The following is a 27,313-nucleotide window of genomic DNA, read 5'->3' as shown; positions in this document are numbered from 1 at the left end:
ACTTCCCAGCCATGGAATAGACCTCCTGCTGAATTGACTTCCCAGCCTTTTCTGCCTGGGGAGGGAATGTTCCAGTGTTCATCCTGCAAAGAACTGGGATTTAGGATCAGCCCAGGCCGTGGGTGTTCTCCTTGGCTGGGTGTCCAAAGTGCAGCGTGGTGGGTTCTGATGGATGCTCTGCTCCATTCGTTTCACCTCATGCCTTGAAGTCTATGGCAGGGGTTGGAATTCATAAACTCCCAGAATGGTTTGGGTTGGAAGAGACCTCAAAACCCATCCAGTGCCACCCCTGCCATGGGCAGGGACACCTTCCACCAGCCCAGGGTGCTCCAACCTGGCCTTGGACACTTCCAGGGATCCAGGGGCAGCCACAGCTTCTCTGGGCAACCTGGGCCAGGGCCTCCCCACCCTCCCAGCCAAGAATTCTTTCCATGTATGTGCTTCCCAGCAGAAACAGTGACTGGAAATTTATCCCCAAATCACCCTCCTCTGGAGCAGCAGGAGCAGCTGAGGGAGCTGGGGGGGCTCAGCCTGGAGCAAAGGAGGCTCAGGGGGGACCTTCTGGCTCTGCAACCCCCTGACAGGAGGGGGGAGCCGGGGGGGGGTCAGGCTCTGCTGCCAGGGAACAAGGGACAGGAGGAGAGGGAACGGCCTCCAGCTGGGCCAGGGGAGGCTCAGGTGGGACAAGAGGAGGAATTTCTCCCTGGAAAGTGTGGTGAGGCCTTGGCAGGGGCTGCCCAGGGAGGTTTGGAGTGCCCACCCCAGAGGGATTTCAAAGCCTTGTGGATGTTGCACTTGGGGACATCTTTCAGGGCAGCCTGAAGCCTGAGTGAGTGCAGGCTCAGTCCCAGAGGCCAAACCCACGCTGGTTTTTAGCACACAGTGGTTTTTGTCTGTGCTGTGGCTCTGGGGAGCAGGAGATGCAGCCTGCACTGCTCCTCACCAGAATGCCTTCCTCCCACCCCTCCCCTCAGCCCTGAGAGCAGAGCAGCACAGCAGCAGGAGGAACGGACTAGGGAGCCATTTGGAAGGATTTTAAACCCTGGTTTCACATCAGTCTGCAGTGTCCTCACTCCATTAATATTCCAGGAGAGCAATGTAACACAGCCATCTCCTGATTACGCTGCTGATTACGGAGCATCATTATCTGTCCCTCTCGGAGCTCTCAGCCAGCTCTGTGCTTTGAAGCTGCACACAAATAATGAAGGTGCAGAGCAGAGAGCACCTTCTCTCTCTGTATCTCCAGGTAAAATCCCTGCTTTGATTTATCACCTCCCCTAAGAAAAGCAGGACATAAATTACGGAGCGTTGCCGAGTCTCTCAGCTCTCACAGACAAGGCTATTTGCTAAATAGTCTATTTGAAGGTCTTTTTGATGCTGCCAAACATCCTGGCAGAGTTTACCTGGAAACAGGGGTTCTTGAGGAGTTTCAATATTAAAATATAAAGGAGTTTCTTTTCTTGCTCAGGAGATGTGTCCAAAGTGGAAAACCCAGTCCATGGTTTTCATCTGTAGCCATGGGATCGTCCTCAGTGGGTACAGACTGAAGGAGGTGTGTTAAAAACATTGGTTCTTCTCAGTTGCCTTGATTTAGGGAGAGATCCAGCCACAGGATTTCTGGAGAAGTCTGTCCCTGGGTTCAGTGTCAGCCTGCAGGACAGACAGACAAAGAACAAAGAGAGCTAAAAGTAAACTTGGAGCACATTTGTCCTTCGTGTGCAAGGGACCCAAAGCTGGACACAGCCCTCAGTGGTTGAGGAACACTTGTGTGGAGCTGCTGCAGCCCAAGAGAGCCCCATGGACTCGTGTGTGTCCAAGTTGTGAGTGTCCAGCTGCTGGAACTGCTGCAGCCCAAGAGAGCCCCATGGACTTGTGTGATCAGAGCACTGGAATGAGCCATTCTCCTCTTTGAGGGGCCTGTCCTTGGCCATTACCCAGCTCTCCTGGACCCCTTCGCCCCCCTAGGGATGTATCTTCAGCAGATGCTGCCAGTGAGGTCCATGAAGGGCCTGCAGTGATGTCCTTCCGAAGCCCACAGTTGTATTTGCACTGTTTATATTGCTTGTCCTCTGGGTCCCTTGAGCTCCACATTCTCTCCTGGTCACTGTGTCCAAGGCTGTGGCACCCAGCAACCGTCCTCCTTGGGTGAGCAGCAGGTCCCACAGCACCTCCCCTGCTCAGCCCATCCATCCCTGGCATCTGAAATGTCTTTAATGCCTGCTGGGAATGCCCCGCAGCACTCGCATCAGCCACGGGGAGGCCCTGGCCCAGTTTGCCCAGAGAAGCTGTGGCTGCCCCTGAATCCCTGGAAGTGTCCAAGGCCAGGTTGAACAAGGTTTGGAGCAACCTGGGCTGGTGGGAGGTGTCCCTGCCCATGGCAGTGGAAAAGGAGGGTCTTTAAGGTCCCTTCCAACCCAGTCCACTCTGGGATTCTGTTCTATGACAATGCCCATCTGTCAGCACTGAGGTGGTTAAAGCCACCCATGAGCCCAGGGCCCATTTCCCCTTTTCCCTAAAGACTGGGAATTGCTACCATTGGAATTCCCTTGCAATCCCTTGTAAGCCCAGCCCCTCTCTGAGGAGCTCCTGCTCTCCCATTTTCTCCCCAGCCTGTCCTTCTGCAGCGTGCCCTGCTCCATGGAATACTGGGCTCTTCTTGGTCATAAATTGAAGTATTTTTTTGTTCAAATCCTTTTGCCACTTGTCACAATTCCCTGGAATTCTCAGTCTGTTTGCCCAGGCTGCTCACAGACCGCCCCGGGTTGGTCCCTGCTGTGCCTGCCATGCCTGGGGTGCTTCTCCTCACCCCGGCTGTTCAGGGAACAGCCAAATAATAGCAGCTGCAGGGATATGCAGAGGCACACTCAGCTGTCCCTGGTCATGGATAACTGCTCTCTCACTGGGACGTTCTGGCTTCCTACCTCTGCTTTGTTCCGTCTGTGTTTCCCTGGCTCGCTCGGAAATGTCAGGCCAAAGAGCCTCAGAAGGATTATTAAAGTCAGAATAAATGACATTTACTGTCTGGTGCTTTCCCAAAGCCTGTTAGCCAGGCACAGGGAACATGAGGGATTTTAAACCCTGCCTGCCTGTTCCTTTCCCTTTTTTCTGCCGTGTCTCTTCCAAGAATAAATCCCCTTGGAGTTTTGCTGGGATAAATAATTACTGAGTTAATGTGATCGTTACCTGCAGTGCTGGGCACGGTGCCCTGTGGGCAGGGAGGGCTCAACTCACACAGTGGGCTCTGCTCTGGAACAAACCCTGGGCACCCAGGAGGGACAGGGACAGCACTGGGAGGACTGGGAGCCTCACACCAAGAGCAGCCCAAGGATTACTGCAGTCATGGCAAGTGTTTCCTTGGATGTGATTTCCCCAAAGCTTTCAGCTCTCCCGTGGCAGTTTGTCTCTAATTGCAGAAATAACGAAATGCCTTTGAGCATATTTATTCACTTGAGTTTTATTTTAGTTACTCATTACACCAGCGTTAATAACAGCCTGGAGGGCAGGAGCAGGATTGCATTTGAGCCACAGAGAGCCAGAGACAGGCTGGTTTAAAATTTTGCTTAATGGACTGTTACGTCCTCGGAAGAGTTTTTCTTTCCTGCCATTTTTATTTCCCCTTTTGCCACTTGATGTCTCAAAACCAGAAATAAAAGGCAACTGAGTTACCAAATGCCATAAGTACCAGGTTTGGTGAAAATCAGCCCTTCAGGGAAATTGCTTTTATTGCCAGTGAAATATGAAATCTGATGTTATTTGCTGTGGAAGGGGAGCCTTGCTTTGTTAGCACGCTGTGGACTGGTTCCTCACGGACACTAAAGGTTGGGTTTGGCTGCTCAGAAGCTGTTCAGAGATGGAAGAGAGAGAAAGGACTGGCTGGATACCCAGGACAGGGAAAGTGATGATGGAATTGCTGGTTTATGCCAGAAATCATTCTTAGATCCCCCCCAGCCCTCATAGTCGGGATGACTCCTGTGTGTTACTGAGGGTCTGCAGTCCCTGGAGTCAACCCTTGTTCCTGCTCCAGCCAGCACAGGGGAAACCCAGCACTATCCCAGTAGGTGCCCTGCCTTGCTTCTTCTTGTGCCATAAAATACGGATCCATCTGGGCAATTTGTCCTTCCCCAAACCCAGAGGAGGCTGGAAGGGAGTTGCTGTGTCCGCTTTTGTTTCTGTCTCGTGGTGCAGGGAGGGAGATGAAGACAGAGTGTTCCCTGTTCTGAGGTGTGTTTCCCAGGAAAGGTGCCCTGTAGAATGCCAGGGGCTCACTGGGATGGCTCAGTCCCCCATGCCCAAGGTGGGTGTTGGGCTCTGATGCCAGGCTGTGCGATCCATCGTGCTGCTCCGCCCCCTGAGCTGACACCCAGAGGCTTTGGCACGAGGGGAACTGCCCAAGGATGCTCCTCTGGGATCTGTAAATCACATCCAGACCCCCTGGGGTACATCCTGCTCCCCTGGCACCCAGCTGAGCCAGGCTTGCTTAAGACAGTCCTGGCACCCCTTTGGGCAGGACGGGGCCCTGCTGGGATTGAAACCCGTGAGTTACGATGGTGAGAACGGGGCTGTTCATCTCCCTGCAAAGCTCCAGGGCTTATTTATTCCTCCAGCATTTGTCAGAGGGACATTTCAGACTCATTCAAGCAGACCTGTAATTTATTTGTGGCAGTGCAGATATTCTGGAGGTTTTAATTCCTGTGCAGATTGAACAGAGGAGGAGCCCCATTTATCAGGGTCACACAAGGGGTGATGCCATCCTGGGTTAAATATCACCCTGAGCTGAACCTGGTTTAAGGCACAAGGGCAGCAGAGGCAACTGCTGCTTGTTCCTGTTGTCCTCAAGCATTTGGAAGGGGGTGGTTTTTCCACAGAGTGAAGTCACGAGTTGCTTTGAAAATGGACAGATGAATAAAGATTCCCATTTGAATCTGTCTCCAGTTAAAAGCACTTTTCTGAAGTGTATTGGTGAGGGTAAGGAGCCTTTTCCTGCAGTTTAATACTGGTTTTTATTCCTGTTGTACAATAATGATTCCCCCCTGGGATATCTCTGGAGAGGTGATGGGAATAAATGACCTCAGAGGCTGTAGCTGAAGCCACCCCGTGTTTACAGGTGGGGGCAGATCCTTGGCACTTGTGGTGTCTCTTGCTCACTCAGAATCATTACTCAGAATTATCCTCTTTCAAGTTTGCCAGCTCTTCCTCCAGCCCAAAAATGAACTGCAACAGTCAGTCCATCCCTGAGCTCTTCCCTTTGAAAACCCTCCCACTGCTGCTCCAGTGAGACAAGAGGCTCTTGGAGCATCAGAGTAACAGACTCATTTTGTATCCAGCCTTCTTTGAGTTGAAATCTGCAAACTCTGTGTAAAACTCCGTTTTCTGTTGTTTTGCTGGGGCAGGAAACCCTGTCAGTGTGTCCCTCCCCAGGGGTGACACAGCAAAGCAGGGTCTGGCAAAGGGGAAGCTGCAACTTGACTCTCCAGCACTGGGAACATTTCTTCTTGTGTCCTTCTGCTGAGAAGGGCTGGGAGAAGATCTGCTTGATCCCACCAGTGCTGGTCTAGGATGATCCTAAAGAATCTTCCCCCTTGGAGATAGGGATGAGATCCTGCCTTACCCCCCCAAACCTCCCGTGTCCCCTCGTGGCTCGGTGCTCTCTCTGTGCCACAAACAGAAAGGTTTTATGTGTCCTTTAAAAATGAAGTTGTTCTGGAGGGGCTCAGCCTTGGCAAAGATCTCTGGGTCTTCCAGGACATCTTTGCTGTTGATTCCATGAGGGACTTGGTGCCATCCTCCTTCTCTTGCAGGGTCAGGCTGGGATAACATCCTCCCCCCATGGATAAATCAGGATGGCTGAGAGTCTCCAAAGAGAATTCCCTGCTTACATGGCAGTGGTTCTGTGAAAGCAGAGGAACAGACAGCAGCACTCGGTAAAGATTTAGTGCCTGACAATTTTTCTGTCTTTCAAGTGGTCATTTTTCACTTCAGGTGAAGCAAAACTGGGGCTGAGTGACATTTCTCTAATGCAATTAATTATTTATGTTTTTCTGCAAGCAGCAATCAGGGGGAGCAGCTCTGCAGTGAAATTTATCTCTCAATTGATTTTTAAAGCAAACCCTACAGTGGGTGCAGGGGCTGTGCCAGCCCCAAGCAGGGGCTCCCCGGGCACTGAACACCCCCCTGTCCCACAGGGACCCCTGGGCTCCATCACCCCCTCCCTGCCAGCCCAGAGAGGAGCCAGGTGGGACCACCCTGCATGGATGGACTGCTGGGTCCTTGCAGGGCTGATTCCAGGAGCCCAGACAGCAAAAAATGTCATCAAATCTCAGAATGTTTTGGGTTGGGAGGGACCTCAAAGCCCATCCAGTGCCACCCCTGCCATGGGCAGGGACACCTTCCACCAGCCCAGGTTGCTCCAACCTGGCCTTGGACACTTCCAGGGATCCAGGGGCAGCCACAGCTTCTCTGGGAAACCTGTGCCAGGGCCTCCCCACCCTCCCAGCCAGGAATCCCTTCCCAATATCCCATCTCTCCCTGCCCTCTGGCAGTGGGAAGCCATTCCCTGTGTCCTGTCCCTCCATCCCTTGTCCACAGTCTCTCCCCATGTTTCCTGTAGCCCCTTCAGGTCCTGAAAGGCCACAATCAGGTCACCCCAAAGCTTCTCCTCTCCAGGCTGAACAATCCCAGCTCTCCCACCTTTCCTCCCAGCAGAGCTGCTCCATCCTCTGATCATCTTGGTGCTTCCCTGGCCTCTCTCCAGCAGCTCCATGTCCTCCCTGTGCTGGAGTCCTTAAGTTCATTACAAAATAATCCCAGCCTTTGGCAGGGTAAAGTTTCATTTCCATAGTTGAGTTTTGATGGGCCACTTGCACGTCTGGAGTTGAAGAAATACCATTTCTCCTCCCAGGTCACATGTTCTGCTCCCTTGGTTGTGTCTTTAACTCGTGGACTACAAGGATTTAACAGGTTGTCCAGAGAGGGGGGAATATCCTCCCTGGGGATATTCCAGAGCCCTCTGGCCACAATCCATGTGCTCTGGGGTGGCCCTGCTGGAGCAGGGAGGTGGCAGCAGATGGGACACTGTGGATCCTTCCAGCCTGACCCATTCCATGGTTCTGTAGCAGCTCTGGGGCTGGGCTGAAGCAGAGGGGAGGATTTGGGAGTGAGGTGATAAATCCTGACTCGGCAGCATTTCCAGTGTGTGTGCAGGCAGTGCTGCAGCTGGGTTAGGTTTCAAACAGAGGTAATGCCAAAGGAAGGCTTAAACCCCCTGAAAGCCTAAAAGCACACACACAAAAAGTTACATTTCTTGTGGCACGAAGCCCCCCCAGCAGGCTGAGCACCTGTAAAATTCCCTTAGTTCTGGTGTTTCCACTGCCTTGCTCTGTTTCCCCCTTGTGCTTCTTTAATCTATGAGCACATTTAGAGTCATCACATTCCCTGCTGGTCTCCAGGATTTTAGGGATGTGAGGATCTCCCTCCTGCTGCCTGCCAGCCAGTTCTGAGGGCAGGAATTCTGCCACAGTGCTGTTCTGATCCTCATTGTCTGCACTGCTCTAAAGCAGGGCGAGCTCTCCTGTTTAACTGTTCTCTGGAACAGGCACAGCTCGTTCCTGTTCTCCCTGGACACAGTGATGCTGTAGCAAAGCCCACCTGGAGAACTGTGGAGGGGATAATTCCTTTTATTCCCTGAAAATGCCCTGAGCTACAATCCCAGCACGGATCCCCTGCTCCCACCATGAGCCAGGGTTTGGGTTTTTCTTTTCCCTTGTTTAAACATTTAAACACAGGCACTAAATCCCTTCCAATAAAAACTGCTGGGTTTTGGTTTCTATCTGAACTCAGTGTTGGCAGGATTAGTAGCAGGAGGAATTGCTTCCCTAAATATCTCAGAGGTTCTTCACTCAGCCCGATTCCATCTGCATGGAGCTCTCCATGGAAAGCCCTGGAATTCAGTGAGTGGAGCAGGGCAGGTGTCAGGGACCAGGGGACATCTCCCATTTCAGAGCCCAGCACTTGATTTTCAGATTCTCTTCCGCATGTGAGGGCCGAGTTTCCTGGGATAACACTGGTAAAATAGAAGGATCTCCTGAGGGCCAAGGCATGGAGGGGCTGGAGCGTGTGCAGGGAAGGGGATGGAGCTGGGAAGGGGCTGGAGCAGCAGGAGCAGCTGAGGGAGCTGGGGGGGCTCAGCCTGGAGCAAAGGAGGCTCAGGGGGGACCTTCTGGCTCTGCAACCCCCTGACAGGAGGGGGGAGCCGGGGGGGTCGGGCTCTGCTCCCAGGGAACAAGGGACAGGAGGAGAGGGAACGGCCTCCAGCTGGGCCAGGGGAGGCTCAGGTGGGACAGGAGGAGGAATTTCTCCCTGGAAAGGGTGGTGAGGCCTTGTCAGGGGCTGCCCAGGGAGGTTTGGAGTGCCCAGCCCTGGAGGTGTCCCAGGAAGGCCTGGCCGTGGCACTCAGTGCTCTGGGCTGGGGGACAAGGTGGGCATCGGGCACAGGGGGGATCCATGGGCTGGGAGGGCTTTTCCTGTGCCTGGTCTGTCTCTTGCCTGGGATTATGATCCATGTGTTTCTCCCTGACTGCCTTTTCCTCCCCCATCTAACAACCTGCATCAGCTTTTATTCCACCACCATAACACACACGTCCCGTTCTGCCTTTAAAACTTTCCAGACAGTCACTTTAGGATGTCAAATTGGCAAAGGAGTGCCAATCTCTCCCTGGATTTTGATGTGTAATGTGCCCCTCTGTGGCTCAGCCTGGAATGCTGCATATGGAACCCCCAGGTTGGATAATCACTGTTGTTGTTGTGAGTGGCCCCCAGAGAACCCAAACAACAGAAGTGGGCAATTACCTGATTTTAAATGTAATTAAAAAATGATCCTGACAGGGACAGAAGGTTTCATGTGATCACAGGATTCATTTCAATAAAAGCTCCTGGCACTTCACTCTGATGGGTGTTTGCAGCCTCCAGTGAGAGAGAGCTGAATTGTAGGGTGATTCCATGGCCTGGAATTAAGGAGGAAAGGCTGGGAGAGCTGGGGGGGTTCCCCTGGGGAAGAGAAGGCTCCAGGGAGAGCTGAGAGCCCCTTGCAGGGTCTAAAGGGGCTCCAGGAGAGCTGGAGAGGGACTGGGGACAAGGGATGGAGGGACAGGAAAAGCAGGAATGGCTTCCCACTGCCAGAGGGCAGGGAGAGATGGAATAGTGGGAAGGAATTGCTGTCTGGGAGGGTGGGGAGGCCCTGGCACAGGTTGCCCAGAGAAGCTGTGGCTGCCCCATCCCCGCGGATGCCGTGGGAGGGATCAGCTCAGACGTGCCTGTTCTGCTCTCAGAGCCCATGTGAAGCTTTCACAATTATTTTGTTCAAAAGCAAAGCTCCTTTCAGAGTTTATTCTGTCACGTGGAGCCAGTTAATGCCACGAGAGTGAGTTTAATTATCCCCCTGTTAAATTGCAGCAGAGTTGAGAGGTGCTGCTCTCTCATCCTCCCAGCCCCGGCTCTGCCCTGCATCCGTGTGACAGCGGGAAGGAGAGGCTGGGAATCGCTTCTTTTGTGTCCACGGAGCTTAAACGAACCCAAAATTAACATGATGGGCATATCAGGGCTGCAGATTAATGGCCTCAGCAGCTTAAATGACAAATCTGTAAGTGAGTTAAATATAATCCAGGTTCCTTTTGCCTCTGCCCTCGGAGCCTGGTATTTTCCATCGTCTCAGGCACAGTGATTCCTGCAGCACTTAATGGAGCTGGAAGCACAAGCACAACAAAGGTGGATACCCCGGCAACCATGCTAAGTGAGGGAGTGGATAATGGGGTGGTTAATGCTGTTAAATACCTGGGGCTCAGGGCTGACAGGTCGATTGCCTTTGCCAATAGAAAGTTTTAAGTGGTTGCAGGGCCTGACTGTTGGAAGCTTTCCCTGGAAATAACCCACCCACTGGGTAAATGGCACTGGAACAAACTGGGCTGGTGACTTAGTGCCCCTTCTGGTGTGTTGCTTTTTTTGGAAGGCTCTATTTTAAAACGTTCCACGTGTTGTCAGGACTCTCAGTTCTGCTGGAGTTTGGGATGAGGGTCCAGAAGTGGAAAGAGGAGGAGGGTGCCCAGAGCCCTGGAGCCTCACAGGCTGCCAGGAGTGGGTTGGGGCAGCCTGGCTGGGGACAGACTCACCTCTGGTGCAGCTGCCTTGGGGGGCTGGATGAGGTGACCTCTTGCAGCCCATCCCTGGCATTATTTTCCTTGGAATTACAGGCTAGTTTGGGTAGGAAGGCACCTTAAAGTCCTTGGGGTGGGACTGGATGGGCTTTAAGGTGTCTCCCAACCCCAGCCATCCTGGGATTCTGTGAAACAAACCCCCTGCAGTTGCTGAGGGTGCAAATATGGGAAGCTGGGGTTCAGCAGAGCTCTTGGAACAGCTTAAGCCGGGCTGAGCAGTGGTTTAAGTGCTTTGCTGGGCTGGGTGTCCCAAAGTCTGGGCTCGGGGAGACTCTGGCTGCAGGAAAGCTGATTGAGGAGCACTTAGAAACATGTCAGACCCTTCCAGCTGTTCCAGCAGCTCCATTTTGTGAAAAATGTCAAGAAATCTGCTCAGCCCTTGGTTAGTTTGTCACTGTGCTCGGAGGGGGAAGTGAGATGGGAAGTGAAACCAGGCAGCTCCATTTCCAGCTCCTCGTGCAAAATCTAATTAAGGGGTGTGATCCTGAGGCGTGGAGTTTATTGAACACTCGGTTAACTATTCAATTAGTCTGTGTGTTTGGGATAATTCCAGTTCATGTGAGGATCAATTACTTGATTTAGAAGAAAATAAAGCATAAAACTTTAATTCCAAGAGTGGTAGAAGGTCAGTAATTATCACAGATGTATTTTGGTGCCATAATCATTACCAGTATTCTCCCAATTAGATAAATACTGCCCAGGCAGGCAGTGAGGGGGGAGCCAACTGTGTCACCTCAGAGAGGGATCAGAAACTTCCAAAACTGAAGGGTTTCTTCAAGGAAGAAGGCTGACTGATTTTGTTGGGTTGTTATTTTTTTTTTTATCTCAAGGAAAAGACTGAACTGAAGGGCAGGAGAGATTTGGGAAATAATCCCCTTCTCCACAGGAGCTGTTCCAGTGCTTCCTGTGTCCCAGCAAATCCCTGGGGATTAAAACCCCTGTCACTGTGTCAAACTTCCTGCAGGGCTTGGGCAGGAGGGATGGCTGTGACAGGTACAATCCAGAGCTCTCCAGGGCTCCATCACACTGGGATGTTCCTCAGAGCCCCAGGATACCAGTGGCTAAATTAGCTCTAAAGAGCTCCTTGTTCTGCTGCTGTGGAGTTTATTCCTCCCTGGGAGGGTGGGGAGGCCCTGGCACAAGTTCCCAGAGAAGCTGTGGCTGCCCCTGGATCCCTGGAAGTGTCCAAGGCCAGGTTGGAGCAACCTGGGCTGGTGGAAGGTGTCCCTGCCCATGGCTGGGGTGGAGTGGGATGAGCTTTCAGGTCCCTCCTGGATAATCTCTCAAGCCTCACATGGCCTCTCTTTGTCAGGAGATGAGGAAGCAGATGGATTTCCAGTCTGGACCCAGTCTGGTCTCTGCTCCTCCCACACAAAATGATCTTGCAGCTCATCAAGGTCTCTGAGCTGATGCTGAGCCCAGAACCCACCAGTTTTAGATAATCCCTCGATTAAATCTGATGACATTATCTGAGATCCCACATTCCTGAATTCCTCTTGAGGGCTGGAACCCAGCACTGCAGAAGTTGTGCTCCCCTGCTCTTCTCTTGAAGGTCAGTGACACATCAGCGAGCTGCTCTTCTGAAAATAGGCTTTAATTTCCCCCTTCAGCCCTTTGATTGGTTTGACATTTCACGGGGTGGGAGGTAATTGGGAGGTTTATCATACATTTCTGTGGAGTACAAGATGAGAACATTTAAATAGCTCGTGTGGAAGGAGCAGCAAACAGAGGAGACAGAACCTCCTTCCTGCTGAACAGGGCTGGGAGGGACTGACAGCCCCGGAGTCAGCAAAGGAGACACGGAATCAGGATGCAGGGAGACTTTTCCCCCTCTTGACTGTCAGTCACTCGTTGCTCCTTCTGATTGGAGGCTGGGCAGAGGTGCTGGGCTCTCTCAGAATCCCTCCATCCTGCTCAGCTTCTGTGACTCGGGGATTTTATTGGTTTGGTTTGATCCCACTTTTAAAAGCAACCCCTGACAAACACCTTCCTGTGACATCCTAAACTTCCAAATATCCATAAATTCTTGAGGGTTCAGAAGGGAAACAGGAGAAGCTCTGTTTCATAACCCCTCTCTGCACCTTTCAATCATTTCATTGGACGGAGTTAAAACTCCTGTTATAATTACAGCTGGATGAGAGAAAACTCTGAAGATCTTTCCTTGAGCTTAAACAAATCACCCCCAGGGCAGGGGGTTGGAATGAAATGATCTTTAAGGTCCCTTCCACCCTAAACCATTGTGGAATTCTATGACTCTATGAAAACAGGGTAGAATTTATACTTTTCCCTTGGCTATCAGGAGCTTCCTAAGAAAACTGACTGCACTGCTGGAGGAGGTACCTCCTGGTGCTGCCTGGGGTGGCTTGACTTAAACAGAATTCAAAATCATCAGTGGAGGATCACGCTTGGGAAACTCTCCTGCCTTCCCTCTCTTGGAATTCATCTGCCAGGGAAATACATGGAGAGAAAAAAAAGAGTCCTGCAGCAGGTCCCAGGCAAAGGTGGCTCGTTGTTGGGTGCAAAGTTACAGCTAAAGCTTCAGCAGCTCCTTTTTTCTCTTCTTTGGTGCAGTTGTCCTGACAGCTCAGTCAGTGCATCAGAGAGGCACAGATCCCAAGGAATGACCCCCAGGTCACTTGGACACCTCTTGTTTCAGCAGTTCCCAGGAGGGTTTGGGTTGGGAGGGACCTCAAAGCCCACCCAGTGCCACCCCTGCCATGGGCAGGGACACCTTCCACCAGCCCAGGCTGCTCCAACCTGGCCTTGGACACTCCCAGGGATCCAGGGGCAGCCACAGCTTCTCTGGGCAATCCATTCATTTCTGAATAATTTCCCCAAACCAAGATGAAGTTTTACAGTCCTGAGCACAGCTTGGACATCTTAAAGAAGAAACCCCCCCCAGCCCCATGAGAGTGTCCCCCAAGTGCTGCATTTCCCACCTCGGGGTTGCTGCAGAGCCCCCAGCGGGTCCTGCCCCACACACTGCCCCTGCCCTCAGGGGTGATTAATTAACCACTGGGCTTTCCTGGGTAATGAGGGCAGCTTTTAGAGTTCCTTCGTGCTCCCAGAGGTGCAAACAGAGCTTCCTTCCTGCAGAGCTCAGCCCGTGGGTGGAATGGATGATCTGGGGTGAGATCTGGGATTTGGAGGTCAAGTGCTGCCAAGTGATGTGGGACTGCTCCAGCTCCAACCTGCCCCCACCCCTGACCTTGGCTGCAGCATCTTTTATTCATGGCTGATGTATCTGGGAGTGACAGTGCAGGGTAACACAGCAGAGGGCCTGGGGAGAGGCTGGGAACTGAGACTGGGGTTGACAGCCAGCTCCAGTTGGAGCTGTGTGTGCCAGGAGAGCCCTGAGCCCTCTGCAGGATCCTGAACTTGTGACCCCTGGGGTTGTTTGCTGGGCAGCTGCTGAGGAAGGCTGGGTTTGGTGTGTCTGGAGGGTGATCTAACACTGGTCAGCACTGGGTCTGGCTGGTGAAGGCACCTGCACCAGGAGAGAGTCTGTGCTGACCTGGAGCACTGGGAATGTCATTGTCAGGCAGAGAAAATGCCTCTTGTAGAGTCAGGAGAGAAGGTTATAGGAGATGGCATCAGCAGCACCAAGTAATTGTTGTTTGGTTCATATTTGCCTTTAGAATGTAATGTAAGAGTTTCTGTTTCAAATAAGCTTCTTGTATGACAAGAGGTGTGTAGGGAAGTTATTACTCTCCTTAAACATTTCCATTGTGGCCTCTGAGCAGGAAAGAGAATGGAAAAAGAGAACAATAAAACTGTTCTCAGATGTGAAATGTGGAGTTTATTGATTGTTGTTATTACTACATTATTGTATTTTATATTATAATATTATTATATGATTGAGTGTTACTACTGAGTGTTATTGTATGTGGAGTTTATTCAGTGTAAACTGACCTGGGACTCTGTTGATCCTTCCCAGGTGCTGCTCCAGTGGTCACAGCCCAACAGAAAAGTCCCTTTGCTGTGGATGGCTTGGCCTTGCTCTGCAGAGGAATGCCATGGAGTCAGCTCCCTGATTTTTCACACCTGAACAGGTAAGGGGTGTTTCTCTAACCAGAACTGAAATCCTTCTTCTTTAACTAAATTCAAATATGGAAGGGCTGGAGGTACCAAGAGTCCTCATCTGACATCCTTGGAACTGGGAGTCCCCTCCAGCACCCAGCAGCTGCCTTGCCCTGCTTTGCCTGGGGTGCAGGACCCTCAGAGGGGTTGTGGAATATCCTAAAACCTCCTCTACAAGGTCCTCCTTCCTCTGGTGGCTCCTCCTTTTTCCACGACTCGCTGTGTGGGACACAGGAGTTCAGCTGTTGGGCTTGAGATCTTGTTTCATTTAGTTCTGTGTTTCCAAAGCCAGTGTTGCTTGAGAGGCTTTTCAGGTGCTCTGTAACAGTCTCAAACCATTGAAGTCAACCCCCCAAAAGCCTTTGATAGCCCAGGCTGGAGATGCTGATGAGTTACAGTGAGGAATTGTGTGGGATTGGAGTGTTCCTGGTGTTCACACCATTCCAGACACAAGCACAGCCACAAGAGTTATTTCCACAAGCTCAATGGCACAGTGAAGTGTCCCTTCACCACCCTGGAGTTTACTTTATTGGAGGGTTTCCATGGTGCCAGGAAGCTCCTTCCCTCCCCATTCCTGTGCACCTCAGCTGTGCTGCTTCCTCCTGGGATTCTGGCTCTACCTGACTTGTGCAGGCAGCAGATTTGCTGTCAGGGACTGGGTTTTTCCACCAGCACTGGCTGGTTCACACTCCTGGCACTCTGGGAATGCTCATGAAACCCCACTGGAGGCCAAAACAACCTCCAGGGCTGGTGCTGAGCCTGGAGGGCACTGGACAGAGGCTTGGAGTACCTCACACCTCAATGTTTGCTTTGTCCTCTGTGGGTGGAACTGGGCTTTAAGGTCCCTCCCAGCCCAAACCATCCTGGGATTCCATGATCTGTGGTTACAGCTTCAACAGGTTTTTAGGTTCCTTTGGCTGATGAGGTGGAGACACCAAAGAGTTACCCCATGAATCTGCTGCTGGGGGGAGATCCTTCAAAGGAAGGGAAAGAATCTGTCCTGGGGAAATCAATGTCCCCTTGTCCTGAAAATGCCTCTCTCTTGTTCTCCCGTGAGTTCCCACAAAACCAGCTCTGCAGCTGGTGCTCTTTTCGTGGTCTGTGACATGAATTAATCCTAATACATGTGGCCTTGGTGTTTTGCACCTCCAGTCCCCACATCCAGAGGTTTAGTTGTGGCTTCTACCTGTGGTTTCAGTGACTGGTTTAAAACATTCATGGCAAAGGATTCTTGGGGAAGATCCAATCCTGACTAACCATGTGTCTTTAGAGACATCAAAGAGGAATCATTGCTCACTTTAATGGAGAAACACCAGCTTTATTCTGACCCTGGTGGCTCTGTCACTGTTTCAGGGCTTTTTGATTGAAAAATACATATATTCTGTCTCAGCACTAAAAAGGTTTCACTTGCTTTCCTGGGAAGTTTTTCTTCTTAACACGACTTTCTGGGGAATTTGACAGATGAAGATTTTTTGGAAGCAAATTCAAACCCTTGTGCTGTCTTGCTGGGAATAACCTCCTGAAGTGCTGGGAACAGCAGGAGGGATTATTAATTCCCTCCCATCCTGCCCTTTCAGGAGCCACAGCCACATCAGCTCAGTCCTTGGATTCGGTGCTTTGGCATCAAAGCAGAACCCCAGAGAACTTTGCCCACATTGTTCAGCTTTCATTGGCTCCTACTCTGCTGTGGGGGGGGGAGGGAGCAGAGAATCCCAGGAAGTGCCTGGGAATAACTGCCCCTCTCCAGAGAGGCAGGGAGAGCACTGCTGGGATGTGCTGGGTGAGCTCTGTGGGGTGGGTTCTCTGCCCTCCCCAGGACTGGGCATCGGGCACAGGGGGCACTCCATGGGCTGGGAGGGCTTTTCCAGCCTCAGGCATTCTGGGATTTCATGCCAAAGCAGCAGTTTGAGGGTCTGTCCTCCTTCACAGAGTGTTTGAAAATGGTATTTTGGAAAAAAACAAGGGGAAAGTCTGGCGCATGTGGATGGCAGACACTGCTGGGGAGAGAGCCCTGTGTGAGACTCGTTTGTATTTTGAGTCACCCTCTGGATTTCATTCCCACATCTTTGTCACCCTCTGGATTTCATTCCCACATCTTTGTCACCCTCTGGATTTCATTCCCACATCTTTGTTGCCTCTCTCCAGGCTGGAGGTGGGGTTGTGTTTGATCCACGGACTGTGGCAGGTGCAGGAGGCAGGGCTGAGTTCCACGGAGCTGGAGCAGCAGGTTCCCTTTTTAAAGAGAACAGCCACCTCCAGCAGAACTGTGCACACTCTGCTCGTCAGAAAATACACAGAAACAGGAATCTTTGGGATCCCTGGCAGTTAAAATCCAGGTGTTGTTCCTGTCATGGTTAAAAGAGGGGCTGTTGTGAAATCCGAGGGCACTGCATGTGTCACTGAATGGGATTAGATTTTGGGAATTTGGTGCTAGGTCTGTCTGTAGTCCTGTGTTACCCGCCTAGAAATGTGCCAGAGGGATAAAATACCCTCTGGAAAAGGATTCCTTTGGTTGGATCTGCCTCAAAAGGGAGTGAGTTACTATCCAAGGCTTTAACCAGGAGGAGTTTGGTGACAGAGGAGCAGCCCAGCCCAGAGAGATGGGAAAGGAAACCTGCAGACTGGGTACACACTGGGCACAATTCCTGCTGGCAATCCACCTAAGGTGGTTTTTCAGGGCCAAAAAGTGGGCAAAGCATCATCCAGAGTTGTCTCACCCAGGAGTCAGGAGTGGAAGTGCCAAGGGCTCCTGTCCACAGCAACTCCCCCAGACCCACAGCCAGGCTTTTCCTTGGGTTCCCCAGCTCAACATAAGCTACTGGAGTTGCATCTTATGATAATTTTCTGCAAATCTCCACCACCATGAAATAAATGAGGCAGGTTTTGGAATAATTGGTTCAGCTGCTGTGATTTTTACGTTTCCAGTTTTGTTCCCTGAACAAATTCTTCATTATCTCTGGGCCATTGAAACGCTCCACAGACCTTGGTGCTGCTGGGGTTATTCCTGGGAATAGTGCACAGCCCTGGCTCCTGGGAGGACGTTTAGATTCCTAAGGGTTGCCAGTGGCTCATCTTTCCCACTGGAAGGTGCAGATTTATCACTTATGGCAGCCTTGCAGGACCTGTGCCTGATCCCAGAGCGCCAGCAAGTGCTGCTTCCCAGGCACTGTGGCAGTGGCTCCCTGGATTCCTTCCTGGGCTGCCCTGTGGGTCTGTTGGGGGATGTCATCCAGGTTTGTTGGGCAAATCCATGGGCTCTGTTCCCAAAGTTAAACACTGAAGAGTTCAAGGCCAGGTTGGATGGGGCTTGGAGCAACCTGGGCTAGTGAAAGGTGTCCCTGCCCAGAACAGGGCTTTAAGGTCCCTTCCAACCCAACCCATTCTGGGATCCTATGGAATAACCAAAGCAGCAAATCTCACATCTGATAGATGGTGTTGCAGGTGTCTGGGCTTTCAGAGCATGAGCACTTGTACCAGGAAAGAAAGGACAAAAATGCTCTTCCATCCAGAATTAGAGCCCATGTCCTTCCCTGCCACCGAGGTGCTCCCTCACCAGCACAGCCTCCACCTGCCCTTTCCCAGCCAGACTCACACACCTGAAGGAAATGGAATATCCTCCTTCTGGAATTCCCTGATCCAAGGAAGAGGCACCTGGAACCTCCCCCCATGTCCTTTGGTCACTGCCTTCCACTCTCCCAGGCTGCTCCAAGCCCCATCCAACCCAGCCTTGGACACTTCCAGGGATCCAGGGGCAGCCACAGCTCCTCTGGGCAACTGAGGTTGTGTCTGTGATGTAGGAAGTGTGAAAGGATTTGGGAACCAGCAGGAACTTTCCCATCTGTTTCCTGGTGCTCCTGTTGGAGGTGGACAGGCAGGGGGGGTTGGACCAGGATCTCCAGCTCCCTTTGGGGGGTGGGCTCAGAGCAGCTCCCCCGTGGCTCATGCTGGGAGGGGCACAGGGAGCTCTGAGGGCTCAGGGTGGGCTCAGGGAAGGCACAAAGAGTTTGGGGGTTTCTTATCAGGAAGACAAACCCTTCTGTTCTGCAAGGCTTCCCTGCTCACCTTGTACAAAGGGATGAGTCTGATCATGGAATCACTGAGGCTGGAAAAGCCCTCTGAGACCATGGAGTCCAACCAGCCCCAGCTCTGCCAAGGCCACCACTGCCTCTTGTCCCCAAGTGCCACATCCACAGGGCTTTGAAATCCCTCTAGGGATGGGAATCACCCCTGCCCTGGGCTGCTGTGCCAGGGCTGGACAGCCCCTTCCAGGAAGGAATTGTTCCCAATTCCCTCCCTGTTTCTGTACTTGTCCACACTTGGCCAGTGCTGCTGAAGGATTCCCTCCTTATCATCCCTCTGGGAGCAGGAATTGGCTGCGCCTGCTCTCTGTGAGCCTCAGGAAGTCTCCTATTTTTATGGATCCCTCTGTGATCTGTATGGGATACCATGAATCTGCCTTTATTGTAAAAGTGTCTTCATCTTGTAGCCACTTCCTTCTTTAATTGAGGAGCAAGAAGGAAACACAATGGGCTGATTAAGAGTCCAATCCCTCCCAAACCCATCCCCATCTCTCCGTGTCAGGTGCAGAGCTCATTATTTCCTGAGGGGAGGCTCCTGTTCCCGCTGATCCAGAGCAATTCCAGGGATGTGAGTGTGGTTTGGGGGCCGTGGCACTGCCACTGTGTGTGAGTGGAGCTCTCCATCACCCTGCTGGCCTCCATCCCACACGGATCCTGCTGGGAAACAGGGTGTGCCTGCTCTGCCAGGCACAGCTTATGGATTGCTCCCTCTTCAGCTCCTGTTCCCTGTCCCACCATCCTGCCAGCCACTGGCAAACACTCAGTTTTAATTCATCAATTACCTGTCCTGGGGTTTGCACAAGTTTGTGAGATTTTTGGGCTGCTTATGGTGGAGACAAGAATTTGCATAGTTGTGTGAGTGATATGTGTTAGAATTAAAGAATTATCTAGATATAAAGAATTATATCAGAGCTACACAGAACTGCACGAGGAGTTCAATGATGGTATTATATAATTCAGGCTCAGAGGAGCCAGAATTAAATCAAATTCTAGCAAGAATAAACAACAAATGGCCAGATTTGAACCAGGTCCTGTAAAAACCCTGATTTCATCTGTAGGTTTTTCTGGGAGTTGAATGATTCTGGAGCAACCTGGGCCAGTGGAAGGTGTCCCTGCCCAGGGCAGGGGGTGGCACTGGGTGGGCTTTGAGGTCCCTTCCCACCAAACCATTCCAGGACTCCATGAATGGTGCAAAGGAATTAAGAGGGCAAAAAGCACTATTTTATTGTTTTCTGTGAGTAGGACATTTCACTGCATGGAAACTGAGCCCACAGTTCCCCCAAAGCCTTAATTCCAGCCTGGAACCTCCTTGCAGGTTGGGAGGTTGCTCTAAGTCGTAGAAGCATAACAGGGGTTCAGCAATAAAATAGGAAAACCCATGCATGTTATTATAACACAAAAAAAGTGCAATTATGTCTTGATCACAGCTCAGGGATTACATGTTTTTAATGAAGTGAACACTGTCAGCGTGGGAAGCAATAAAAATGAAAAAAAGCTACAGAGCTGAAAATTCAATATATATGATAATACACATAAATCTATTACAAAAAAAGTAAAGCAGAATTAATTACACTGCAGTACCCGGAGGGTGAGTAAAAACGGTAAAGAATTAAGAAATAAAAAATTCATACTGTAATTAGAACTTTGCATACTAAAATTAGGGAAGGTGTTTTCTGATGCCATCCAGAACCTTCTTGGAGAGCAACCCCACGAAGGGAGCAGGGCATGGTAATTATGCACCAGGGCCTGCAGGTATGAAACCCTTACCCAGGCTTGCAGAGAGGATTAAACATCCAGTTAGGCTGCAAAACTTTTTAATTTTTCAACTTTTCATATCCAAATTATGAGGGGAGGAAAAAAAAAGGCTCCCGAGCAGCACAGCAGTGCATTATTTATTTAGACATTTAATGAATAACAAAATAGTGTTTCTGTACGAGCTGTGGAAGCCCAGAAACACTTTCCCCACTGTCTCACATATCCATAAATTTAGGTGACAAACAGGGATTTGTTGAGGGAATATCTGAGTCCCCTGGGAGGTGTCCTGCCCCTGGCAGGGGGTGGGAGTGGATCTTCATGGGCTTTCAGGTCCCTTCCAACCCAAATCACTCTGGGGTTCTGTGAAGATTCCATGATTTCCTCAATTCCCAAAGAGCCAGCCTGTGTACAGACTCCCAGAATCCCGGAATGGTTTGGGTTGGAAGGGACATTAAAGCTCATCCCATTCCACCCCTACCAGGGGCAGGAACACCTTCCACCAGCCCAAGTTGCTCCAGCCTGGCCTGGGACACTTCCAGGGATCCAGGGGCAGCCACAGCTCCTCTGGGCAAAGGCCAAGTCATGGCTCTGGGGATGAGTTTGGTTCAGTGTTTGCATCAATCTGCACAAACCTGTTTAACTGTTCCCTTTGGAGCTGGTTGGCATCCAGAGGGAAGGTGGGATTTGCTCTGTAGGAAGCTCCATTAAGAAATCCTGCAGTAATGAGAGGATGATCACAGCAACACCAATAACTGATATTATCAATGAAGTGCCTTGGATGTGAGAGGGACAAACACTGATGGCCCCAGGTCGATCCAGGGCAGGCTTAGGTCAGATATTTGGGAAAATGTCTTCACAGAAAGGGTTGTCAGGCATTGGAAGGGGGTGCCCAGGGAGGTGGTGGAGTGCCCATCCCTGGAAGTGTCCAAAACCACAGGAATGTGGCCTCCCCCCAGATTTTCCTGCCCACGTTGCTGTGCTGGGTTCTGGGCATTGTGGTACAACAGGGAGCACAGAAAGGAACATGGAAGGGGAGTGTCCAGGGAAATTCATTCCAGTTTTTGGTGTGTAAGTCCAACCTCATCCTTCCCTTTGCACGCTGCAGTTGTTACTGCAGGAAGAGGTGTCCCTGCCATGTATTTCCCAACCATTTTGCTCTGACAGGGAATAGACTGTCTGCAATTAATTCTAATTTAATTTCATTACTCACACCTGGGAATGGGGCATAGGGGATCCTGCACCAGCAAATCCAGAATAACTGTTGAAGAGACATCCAGCAGTTTTCAGACCAGTAAAGGAATTCACACCTTTTTTTTCCTACTTTCCACATGGGTGATATCACACTTTGCTGAGTCTTTCAATGAGACCACAGTGTGTCTGGAGAACAATAAAGAAAAAAGATGTTATACTCTTGTAGCACAAACAGGCAGTGATTCCAAACAGAGACAGCTTCTGTTCTGAGTTTCCAGCTGTTCCCCTTCCCAGCTGTGGCTGCTGTGGGTTGATGTGAACAAGGCAGCTCAGTGAAGGGGGAGGGCAGTTTGTCCTTGACCTCTCCAGCCGGATCCTCCAGGGAATCCCCCAGTGCAGCTCCCAGGACAGGGCTGGGAACATCTCTGGGCTCTGCTGGGGATGGGCAGCTGAGATCAGTGCAGTGTGTGTGTTGGAGTCCATCGCCCTGCCCCACTCCTGACCCTTCCCAGCACAACTCAGCCCTGCTCAGACACCCCTTGGAATGGTTTCATTGCACTGCTGGAATTATCTGCTCTGGAAGCTGCTCCCTCTGTTTCTTACCTGAAGAAAGACTCCAGTGCCTGTTCTGTTCCTCAGGGAAAGCTGTTTTCTGTCTGGACGTGGCAGGGACACCTTCCACTGCTCCCAGGCTGCTCCAAGCCCCGTCCAACCTGGCCTTGGACACTTCCAGGGATCCAGGGGCAGCCACAGCTTCTCTGGGCAACCTGGGCCAGGGCCTCCCCACCCTCCCAGGGAGGAATTCCTTCCCAATATCCCACCTAACCCTGCCCTCTGGCAGTGGGGAGCCATTTCCCCTTGTCCTGGTCCTCCATCCCTTGTCCAAGGTGGGATATTGGGAAATCCTTCCCTGTGAGGATGGGGAGGTCCTGGCCCAGGTTGCCCAGAGAAGCTGTGGCTGCCCCTGGATCCCTGGAAGTGTCCAAGGCCAGGTTGGATGGGGCTTGGAGCAACCTGGGATAGAGGAAGGTGTCCCTGCCCATGGCAGGGGTGGCACTGGGTGGGCTTTATGGTCCCTTCCCACCCAAACCAGTCTCTGATTCCACGAGGTGCCTGGAGGGAGGCAGAGAGCCAAGAAGGCAATTTTTTCAGAAAATATGGATTAAAGGGAGATTCTGGAGGTGCAGCTGTGGCACAGGGCAGAGGGACATGCTCCAAGTTGGCTCTCCAGAGGAAGGGGGTTTATGGAAGTGAAGGCCACCAGTAGGTGACAACAGGAACATCTGTGCTCTGGGATCTCCTCCTGATGGTGGTTTCTGGGCCCAGAGGAGCCTGTGCTCCTGTGGCAGCACAGCTCCATGAGGAATAAACCCCAGCAGGGAAAGGCTGGAAGCAGCATCCTCCATCTACCAGGCAGTGCCACCATTGCCATTGCAGAGGGAGTTTCCTCTCAGGGAATACTCAGCCCTTCCCAGGGAGCAGAGGATGGACAGACCCAGAGCTCCTGCTGAGCCAGTTCTGTCCCAAGGATGCTGTTTGTGCCTGCTGTCCATGGGCCAGGCCAGGGCCCGTGGTCCCTCTGGGAATATCCAACACCTGCAACTGGGCTCTCTCCTCCAACAACCCTCAGAGAACCCTCTCACCTTGAGGAGGGGTCTCCCTCCTCCTGGACCATCTGCTCCTCAGTGAGTGCTGCTCTGAGGAAGCAGAGGAGAGTGTGGGAGAAGATAAAAGAGAAAGATTAAACCCTTCCTGAAAGTTTCATCAAAGGCCTGTTTGTGGTGCTGAGGGGGATGCTGGAATGCTGGAATGCTGCCTTACCTTCACACAAACTTCATTCCTAACCCCCACCTCGTTATTTCCCAGCATCATCCCCGACTTTGGCAGCTCAGAGAGACGAGCTCATGATTTGCTTTCTTCTGTGCCTGATCAAAACACTAAACATGGGTGTTTATGTCCCTCACATCACCCTGAGTCTTCATACAGGAAATTTAGCTTTGCTTGAGGGGGAAAAATAGTAATAAATAGTAATATTAGTCCTGTGATCCCTTCCCTATTCAGGACATGAAGCTTCTCAGACATTTCAGAGTCTCTGAAAACATTGAACGAAAAGCCTGAGATCAAATAACTCCAACAGGAGCCCTTTGGATGTTCTGAAGGCTGCACATGGCTGCTGCCATCATTAAATTGAGCCAGGATTTGATTAATGTCTTGGGAACAGGGATCCACTCCCCACCCTTTCACACAGCTTGAAAGGACTGTGGTTACCTTTGGATTTTTAAGAAGAAGTAATTTTGTTTACTCACAGGGAGTAAAATTGCAGAATCTTATTCCACGTGGGGCTGTTTCTGTGACATCAGTGGCTGGAACCTGATGGCCAGACACCCCAAAACCGTGGCCAGACACCCCAAACCCATGGCCAGGCATCCCAAAAACATGGCCAGACACCCCACAACCATGGCCAGACACCCCAAACCCATGGCCAGGCATCCCAAAACCATGGCCAGGCATCCCAAACAGCCTGAGAGAGTTACAGATGTGTCCACAAATCATGGAATCATGGAATGGTTGAGGTTGGAAGGGACCTTAAAGCCCATCCAGTGCCACCCCTGCCATGGGCAGGGACACCTTCCACTAGCCCAGGTTGCTCCAACCTGGCCTGGGACATTCCAGGGCTGGGAAGCCTCTGGGCTCTCTGGATTTGCTGAGTGTCATTCCTGCTGGCATTCCAAGCCCGCCTTGGGCAGTGGTTCCCAAACTCTGTGCTCTGAACATTTGTTCCTCCCCAGACTTCTGATTTCCTTTCTGGAAGAGCAGTTGTCAGGCTGGGCTTGTTTTGGTTTCCAAAAGCTGACACCAGAAGAACTTTCCCATTCTGTTTGATTGGAGTATAAATATGGATGTGTTCTGTCCTAAATATTGCATGGGCAAAAGCTGTATTTTTTAATGCTCACCTTAGTGGCACAGCAGTTCTTCCCCCCACCACCACTTCCCTTCCCAGGGGGGTTTGCACTGCTGGAAGTGCTAAAAGCACTTTGCTGAGCCCCTGCTCCCCTGGGACAGGGCCTTCCACAGGGAAACATCCCTGGGACAGCTGGAGAGGGAATGTGAAAATGGATCTTTTATAACCCAAGTCCCTGCTTTTTTCCTTCCTGTCTTCACCCAGCAAAGTCTCTCCTTTTCCCTGGATGCTGAGTGTTCCTGGTGAACAGCAGGGGATGAAACCTTCCCCTGCCATGTTCATTCCACGGGGCAGGACCTTGAATGACCCGAGCTCGTGCTCTCCCTGGATGCCAGAAGAGCTGTCAGGGAGACCCAGCATCCCTGTGTATTATCCCTGAGGGAAAGAAAAGGGAAATCCTGGATTTGGATGGCACTTTGGAAGTGAGAGATGCCAAGGAAAGCCCCTGGGAGCTGGATTGATCCCTGTCCTTCCCTGGAGCAGTGGGCACCTCAGAGGGTGCTGCTGGCAGGGATCTGCACCTCCCCAGGAGTTTCTCACTCAGCCTCCTTGGGGAACTTCCCAAAGCTGCCAGAGAAGAATCCAGGCCTGGGGATTCCCATCCCAACACCCTTCCTACCCGTGTTAACCCAGCCTAGGGCTGTGCTCTGCTTTGTGTGCCTGGAATGGAGGTTGGGAGTGGGAAGGGCTGGATCCCCCTTTTCTCTGGGGCTGGGCTCTCTCCCCTGGTGGCCTGGCTTGTTCCATGTGGATTGATGGTGTACCTGGAATGCTCACAAGAGGACAACCCCCCTGGGGAAGCAGCATCCATGTCCTGTGGTGCTCCAGGAGGATGCACAGACACCCAGGCTTGGTGGGACCTTCCCACCACAACATCTGATCCAGGCAATGGATCGTGGGAAAACTGTTTCTTCTGGGAAAAACATGGACTTCTCAGACTTCCCTTTTGGATAGAGCTGAGTCTGGTTTTTCCTTCCCAGCAGCTGCTCAGAAGTACCTTGAGCAGCTCCACAGATGGTGTTCACAGCTCCAGATACTTCACATCAGGACAACTCAGTCCTGCCCAGGTTGAGCCCAGAGGGATGGAGCCTGAGCCCAGGATGTCATTCCAAGGCTGCCTTTCCCAGTGCCCTGACAATCCTGGGCCACTGAAAGGCAGGGATGTGGTGTCAGTGCTGCTGGAAACCTGCAGACATTTCTGTCAGTTCTGCAGGGCTGGACACTTTGATCCTTTGTGCTCTCAGATTCCCACATGGAGGCTCATTCCAGCATGAGGAAGAGCAAAAAATTGCTCCTTTAAGAAGAAAGGATGAGGGAAGATAAAGAACCTCAAAGTAGGAGCCATTGCTCGAGATCTGGAGAGGAACATGAAACTCCGAGGCAGAATCTGCTCTTAAAACCTCCGAAGGCTTTCCAGGAGGTTTTCACATTTATCTCCTGGACAATGGGGCTCCATGATTTCCCACCTCATGCCAGGGAAATATCCAACAAAAGCCACGGGCTCGAACAGGCAGACTTGTTGCTTGATGTTTTCAAATCTCTCCACGGGATCAGCAGCCAAACAGGGTCTGTTGTAAGATCTCTGACACTGAAAGTTTTGTGTCACATCAGGAAACTTTTTCAAATGCTTTGTGCCCTCAAAGGGGATCTGGAAGTTCAGTGGCAGTTTGGAGATGACGCATTAGGAACTGGCCTCAAAGTCTTTTCTCTGTCAGTGGTTTCTAAGATTAATCCAAACCCCGTAATGAATTCCTGTCTGTGCACTGCAGTTGGAGGGAATAAGGGAACAAACCCAATAACTAATCAAAGGCCCTGTGGGGGTGTGGGAGGACACCACGAGCACGACTACAAAGCTTTTTGTGTCTCTCTGATCATCCCTGGATTTGAATTGCTGCAAGAGTCACACAGCTGTCCCTTGGCTGAGCACGAGGTGCCACCAGAGCAGACCCACAGACTGGTCTGTCCCTCACCTGCTGCTGCAGGAGCCAGGAGGCTGCTGGGGCAGCCTCTTCCTCAGGAATTTCTTCCTGGAAAGGGTGGTCAGGCACTGGAAGGAGCAGGGCTAGATGGGATATTGGGAAGGAATTGCTGGCTGGGAGGGTGGGGAGGCCCTGGCACAGGTTGCCCAGAGAAGCTGTGGCTGCCCCTGGATCCCTGGAAGTGTCCAAGGCCAGGTTGGAGCAGCCTGGGACAGTGGAAGGTGTCCCTGCTCATGGCAGGGGTGGCACTGGGTGGGTCTTGAGGTCTCTTCCAACCCAAACCAGTCTGGAATTCCATGATTCTTTCCCTGACTGCTTGACTTGATTCTTCTCACTGACACCAACACAATCCATGTCAGTGCAAAGCTGGGGATACAGAAGAAAATAAGATTTCCCAAATTTGAGCACTGATTTGATTGGATAAATTGGTGTCTCTTTGACTTATTAAGCCAACTTCTGAGAACCAGCTTGTTCTGAGAACTGGCCAGTGGCCCAGTGGCACTGAGCTGATGGACCAGGGGACAAATCCAATGTTGGACTGAGCCCCCAGTTGGAGTGATCCCTGTGGATATTTCAGCGATATATAACCAATTCTACCCCTTTTGTAATTATGAGCCTGCTTCTTCTTGCTTGCAAATTTACAGATCTCTAGAATTATAATAAAATTCCCAATCTTACATATACATATAAAATACAGCCTTCCTAGTGCACTACCCGGGTGTCAGGTGGTTGCTGCATAAATGAATTTAAAAAGCATTTAATGAACCACTTGTATTTAGAATTTGAACCAGAGAAAACCAGCAAAACCAGAGGTTTGGATCCCAATCAGCCCCACGCTCTGTGAGCAGGGCACACACTGTGCTGCTCCCCCAGACCTGCCCCTAAAACACAGCTCACCTGCAATCTGCATTTATAGCTCATCATTTCTGCAGGATGGGGTCAGACACTCATTTGATCAGTGGCACCTGAAGTTCCCAGGAACGCAGCTCCTTCATTTCACAGCGTTTATGGACTTTGCAGGGATAACAGGTGGGAGGCACTGCAGGGATAACAGGTGGGAAG

General features: G+C 51.4%; 1 long non-coding RNA gene across 1 annotated transcript in view; it reads left to right on the top strand.

The window, feature by feature from the left end:
- The window catches only part of LOC113958792, a 68,183-nt gene that overhangs the window by 13,112 nt on the left and 27,758 nt on the right, over positions 1 to 27,313 (top strand). Inside the window, exon 2 of the long non-coding RNA XR_003531625.1 lies at positions 14,143 to 14,257. This is a non-coding gene — a long non-coding RNA (uncharacterized LOC113958792). The remainder of the gene's footprint in view (positions 1 to 14,142; positions 14,258 to 27,313) is intronic.

This window comes from Corapipo altera, unplaced genomic scaffold (genome assembly GCF_003945725.1).
Source record: "Corapipo altera isolate COAL_440 unplaced genomic scaffold, ASM394572v1 190, whole genome shotgun sequence".
NCBI lineage: Eukaryota > Metazoa > Chordata > Aves > Passeriformes > Pipridae > Corapipo > Corapipo altera.
This window is presented reverse-complemented; position numbering and strand designations above follow the sequence as displayed.